General features: G+C 54.7%; 1 pseudogene; it reads right to left on the bottom strand.

Annotated features, from left to right (window-relative positions):
• Window positions 1-891: 891 nt before the first annotated feature.
• On the bottom strand, window positions 892-5,223 carry LOC115321976 (annotated as a pseudogene).
• Between the last annotated feature and the right edge of the window lie 999 nt (window positions 5,224-6,222).

Below are 6,222 nucleotides of genomic sequence, written 5' to 3'. Positions count from 1 at the left end.
CTCACAGTTTTGGAATGGTTGCTTCCGAACGGTAGCACGGGCTTCTTGGACCGCTGCTGGAAACCCCAGCAGAGCCTATTGGGATTGGTGTTCAGGCGCAGATCGAGGAACTGCAATTCCCCGTCCGAAGGGCACTCTCTGGTGAACTTGAGGCCTCGGAAGTCGAAGGGGTGCCGGGGGTGTGGAGTACGAGCTAGTCGTCAACGAACCGAAATACCCTGGTTCCTGGCGCCTTGACGCCAAGCTCCCTCTCCACAGCCAGGTCCACCGTTGACATATAGAATTCGCTTAGAACGGGGGCCAGGCACGACCCAATGCAAACGCCAGATTCTGCCTGTAGATGTTTCCCTTGTGTTCCTCAAGGGTGGATCTTAGGTATACGTCGTCAAGTTGCAGGAATGCCTCCAGTGTGATGCCAGTTGAGTTTTGGAACTTGGTCACTCTGGATTACGTGACAGCCCGTTCAATGCAAGCCGTCAGAACCACCACGTCGAGGCTGTAATACATGTCTGTGACATTGAGGGAAAACCTGGCGACGACCGACCCAGCTGAGTGTAGTTCCCGGAGATGTGGCAGAACCTCAAGGGAACATCCGACCCGGAATAGCTGATCGAGAGGGACGGCTGTCAAATGTTCCTGAAGGAAGCGGGCCAGGTCCTTCTGCCAGCAGCCGCTTTCTGATACAATGCCTCTGAAAAGGGTGTCCTGATTTTGCGTTTTTGCCATGAAGAAAACCCGCAGGTACTAATTCGATGGTTTTAACACCTTGTTGAGAAGAGCGGTGAGCTCATTGGCCTTGCAGATAGTTTTTGCCTCTGTACGGAGAGACCCCGATGGTCTGGACTTCATTCTCGTAAAGTTTTCGTCGATAACTGCACCCAGTCTGCTGTTGAGGTCCCCGGCGGTCATAACAACGAACACACTCGTCTTGTCAGCCTCCAGGAGTTGCAGCTCTGAACGCCTGAGTTCGTCAACCACCCCCAAAAAGTACAGTTTTGTAGGTGGAGCCCGCCCGTATCTGCACACCACCCGTGAACCCGTCGCGAGGAAATCCTGTCCTTCATTTTCAGGAATTTTGAGGCGACCTGGTGAACAGTGTGGGATGTTGCTGGCTACCAACTAACACAGGTACCGATAGAGTAACCAGAGGGTTGTCTCAACAGCGGCGATATCTCAAAGGAAACGTCAAACCTAGTAGCCCGCGGTCCCCACATCTCCGCGGCAATACAGACGAACGTTTAGGGATACATTACCGCGGGTCGGTTCGATTAATTACCTCCGTCGGTGCCAATGATCGTCTACCTTGTCTCACTCTCTCGAATATAGCGGAAGAGAAGACACACGTACCAGAGTTAGGACAGAGTCCAAGAGCATTTATTGGAACACTCTTAAAATGAACTACTATGTCCCCATCCAAAATGCCCCCCGCGCCGGCTAGGTAAGAAAAGGTCCTTACCTGGCCAGACGCGGGGTTCCGGAGAGCCAAAACCGGGGAAGCATCGGAGAAGTCGCCGACACACGTCCTATCTCTTTCGCGGTCACCCGGACGAGTCCCTTTCCCGAAAGCGGGAAAACAAGAGGCGAAACCTCCTCGCCTGTCAGCAGTGATCCGCATCCGAGCGGGGGAACGGAAATCGGTCCCCCCGAGAGAGAGTGAGAGGAGGGCCCCCCAAGCCAGGCGGCCCTCCGCCTCACGAACAGGTCGGAGCTCACGGCGAAGGAAGCCGAGCGTTCCGACCCGCGGCCGTTATCGCAGCCATCGGGGAAGGGAGACCAGAGGAATCCCCACATCCCCCCCTCCTTAAAACGGTAGGTGGGTCTCAAGAAAGAATAAAGGAGGCCCACCTGCTCTCATAAAATAATATATCTCTCTGCGCACCCCCAAACATATACACGCGACAGCTAGCGCGCGTCTTCACAGTGTCCGCCGTCAACAGCTGGCCCGCAGGACCGAAGACCCGGAAAGTTCAAGTTCTAAGCACTTCACAGTCGCCGCCACAGCACCGCAGAGCATCACAGGCACCGTGCTGACGCCGCTGGACCCAGGTGTCGCGGTACGAGCTGGCCTGCAGTGGGGGGCAGTCAGGCGGTCGTGAAGGCGGCAGCACCAAAAAAGACCAACGACCGCCGCCCACCGGCGGAGACCAGCTGGGGAAGTCCCAACACGCTGCCCGGGGGGTTCGGCGCCATCTCGGCCGCAGTGGGCTGGTGAAGGGGGGGTGGACGACCTCGAAGCAGACCTGCGAAGTCGTTTTGTTCCAGCAGCCAACACGCCCAGAGCCGGCCGTAGACCTCCCCAAAGGGAAGAAAGGGCGCCGCAGCCTCCGAACGAGGGGGCGCGCGCAACCGACGCTCGCCTGCCGAGCCGCAGAGGCGGCAGAAACGGGCAGGAGCAAACGACAACCAAAACCACAAAAAAGGTGGCCAGTTTGACAACGGTGACAGGAACATGCCAGAGTGACCCGATTCGACACCGGAAGAAGAAGCCATAAAAAAGGGAGCCCCTCCGTTCGAAACGCGTCCACATACCAAGCAAACTAATTGAGTTCGCTTAATATGGGCACCGGAGAGAGAGCTTCCAGGAAAAACGCCGAGTTCTCAATATTTTGCGCAGGCAGCTAACACAGAGGCTGCCTACAATACCCGGTTTTATAGTTACCGGAAGAGTCCGTTGGACTATAAGTGGGCAAACGCAGATAACAGTCTGCAGCTGGCCCGTCTTCTGAACTCGAGGTAAACGGATACGGGGACTTCGAAGGGGCGATAGAAACAAACCGCCATGCATGCGCGCCTGCGAGCGGGGAAGATGCAAGTTCCCGCGCAAAATAGCCGCCATCTTGCTCCCCACGGAGGAAGACAAAAGGGACCGCAGCTCACACGCTCAAACCTGCCAGCTTCGCCAAATATTTGAGCTAGCTAGCTTACCGAGGATAGAAAAATATGTCTTGCACTCGATACGGCTTGATCAAGGGCTCACAACGGTGTGGACCCTTCTTTGAGGCAAGACCAGGTTTCAGAGCAACGTAACAGCTAAAAGTCTTAGAGTCACTCTTCCACCTGGATCACGCGAGTCTGACAGATATCGCCAAAGGGCGCTCTGGCTACATGGCGCCTGGGTTTCAGAGCAACATAACCTCCGAAAGTCTTAAGAGTCACTCGTCCACCCAGATACTGTCAAAGTGCGCCTCAGACCGCGTAGCGCCACAACCATAAACGTAAAACTAGTGTCGTTCTTGGAAAACAACAACATGCTGCAGGAGTAAGTACGTTGGCTTCAAGGAGATACAAATCCTTCCCGAAGAAAACCCTCCGCGCCCACTGCAATACCAGCAGTGAATACAGCGCGCGCGCCAACAGTGTGCAAACTGCTTCTCGACGCCGGCGGTTACGCGGCCCGGCTCCCGGAGCCCGTCAGTAGCAGTACCAGCTACTTATCGACGTTATTGGCAGGCGTACCGTCCGACTCTAACTGAGTGTCCGCGACTACTCAGAGTCAAAGAAAACGCGAATATTTACATTTCCAGATTGCACTGCTGATCCTTCGCTACTCTTTTCTGCCAAGCCTCACTCGCCGCCGGACATTGAAGTCCACCCGGTTCTCAAAAACAAACGTCATCGAAACATCTATATAGATTTCCTAGGTCAAGTTGTTGGTGGCGCACAAGGAACCCAAATACACACAGGTGAAGGGTTCGCCTCAAACATGGAGAACAAAGGGCCTCCCGCAACAACGAATGTTGCTTGACGCACGCTTATTCAAAACAGGAACGCGCGTACGAATCACACTGCGCTCGATCAAAGGAGTGGCACAGCGGGTTGCCGACTCGGCATTAATCACTCAACCAGAAGTGGCGAGATCAGGACGCTCGTGGTACGGGGCGATCAAAGGCAAGGATGGTCGGCAAATAGGCCGGACAAAGGGACGGAGGCCAGGAGCCACGACCACGATAAAGAAAGCCGTGTCCCCACGTTGGGCGCCATTTTATGTGGGATGTTGCTAGCTACCAACTAACACAGGTACCGAAAGAGTAACCAAAGGGTTGTCTCAACAGCGGCGATATCTCAAAGGAGACGTCAAACCTAGTAGCCCGCGGTCCCCACATTTCCGCGGCAATACAGACGAACGTTTAGGGATACATTACCGCGGGTCGGTTCGATCAATTACCTCCGTCGGTGCCAATGATCGTCTACCTCGTCTCACTCTCTCGAATATAGCGGAAGAGAAGACCCACGTACCAGAGTTAGGACAGAGTCCAAGAGCATTTATTGGAACACTCTTAAAATGAACTACTATGTCCCCATCCAAAATGCCCCCCGCGCCGGCTAGGTAAGAAAAGGTCCTTACCTGGCCAGACGCGGGGTTCCGGAGAGCCAAGACCGGCGAAGCATCGGAGAAGTCGCCGACACACGTCCTATCTCTTTCGCGGTCACCCAGACGAGTCCCTTTCCCGAAATCGGGAAAACAAGAGGCGAAACCTCCTCGCCTGTCAGCAGTGATCCGCATCCGAGCGGGGGAACGGAAATCGGTCCCCCCGAGAGAGAGTGAGAGGAGGGCCCCCCAAGCCAGGCGGCCCTCCGCCTCACGAACAGGTCGGAGCTCACGGCGAAGGAGGCCGAGCGTTCCGACCCGCGGCCGTTATCGCAGCCATCGGGGAAGGGAGACCAGAGGAATCCCCACAACAGTAGCCAGCTCGTCGATTCGCGACGGCTGATACGCGGGGGCAAACTTTGGGCCTCTAAGAGAACTGCCTCAGCATGTGCCGAAAGGGTGGAGTCGGTGAGGTGGATAAGAGGTTCCAGCGCGGGGCTCTGATTAACCCGCTTTTCTGCGGTTGCGTTGGACATGATAAGCTTCCAAGAAGACTCCAGGAGGAGGTGGGCGGTCTTGTTGAGAAAGATATAGGAAAAATGAGTGGCGAAGTTGGTGCCGAAAGTAGCCGTCATGAGGAATGGGAGGGACCTCTGCATCACCATGATCTCCTGCGACACCTCCTGTCGTGCAATCTGCATCACTCTGTAGTTCGCAGCCCAACGCGTCGACGAAAATCCAAATACCTGATGTATCGCAGGGTGGGTGATGTTCTTGCGAAGGCAGAGACCGAGGGTCCTCAGGCGTAGGCGAAGGAGCAACAGTTTTGACACGAATAATGAAGCTCGAAGGAAAATGACAGGATCAAAGCCCGAGGGCCAGACGCTTCGCACATCTGGACGTAACGAGTACATGGCTCTCAAAAGTAAGACATAGTTGAACGTGAGCGCGTTGGTTTTGATGACTTGTTACAGAAATAATAAGCCAAAAGGACGGAAAAGGACGGACATCTTTCGACAGTCAACAACATGGAGCGTTTTTATTAGATGTTGGCATCGTGATCAGTGGATCATGAGGGAAAGGGGGAAAGGAAAGAAAAGAGAGAAAGAGAGGGAAGGGAAAGGAAGAAGAGAAGAGAAAGGAGGGAAGGAAAGGAAAAGTGAAACAAGCGGGATAAAAGGGGGGAAGTTCGGGGCTTGCATTGAACGGGCTGTCACGCAATCCGGAGTGACCAAGTTCCAAAACTTAATTGGTGTCACACTCGAGGCGTTCCTGCAGCTCGTCGACATATACCTAAGATCCACCCTTGTGGAAAACCAAAAAACATCTACAGGCAGAATCTGGCGTTTGCATTGGGTCTTGCATGGCCCCCGCTCCAAGCGAATTCTACATGTCAACGGTGGACCTGGCTGTGGAGAGGGGGCTTGGCATCAAGGCGCCAGGAACCAAGGTGTTCCGGTTCGTTGACGACTACCTCGTGCTCCACACCCCCGGCACCCCTTCCGCTTCCGTCAGACAGGTTTTCTCAACCCACTACCAAGGCCTCAAGTTCTCCAGAGAGGACCCTTCGGACGGGGAATTGCAGTTCCTCGATCTACGCCTGATATGGACTCGGCTGTAATTTCCAGCAGCGGTCCAAGAAGCCCGTGCTACCGTTCGGAAACAACCATTCAAAAACTGTGATTTCCGGGATTGTAAGATCCCCCTTTTCCTCATCCCGTGTCAAATGTAGCCCCCACTTTTCTCAAACCGGCTTAACTGCCCAAATCTGTCGCCTCCAGAAGGCGGGCTATCCAGGCGACCTCCTTGCGACATCCCTAAAATCTCTGATCTTCCAGCCTCACCCCGACCATGCCAGACCGCCTCGACCAAAAACATTCGCCGTAATCCCTTACCAGCACAACACATCACGT

The sequence above is a fragment of the Ixodes scapularis genome, unplaced genomic scaffold, assembly GCF_016920785.2.
Source record: "Ixodes scapularis isolate PalLabHiFi unplaced genomic scaffold, ASM1692078v2 PGA_scaffold12__126_contigs__length_90152505, whole genome shotgun sequence".
NCBI classification, from domain to species: Eukaryota; Metazoa; Arthropoda; class Arachnida; order Ixodida; family Ixodidae; genus Ixodes; species Ixodes scapularis.
The sequence above is the reverse complement of the archived record's forward strand: the minus strand, read 5'-3'. Positions and strand labels throughout refer to the sequence as shown.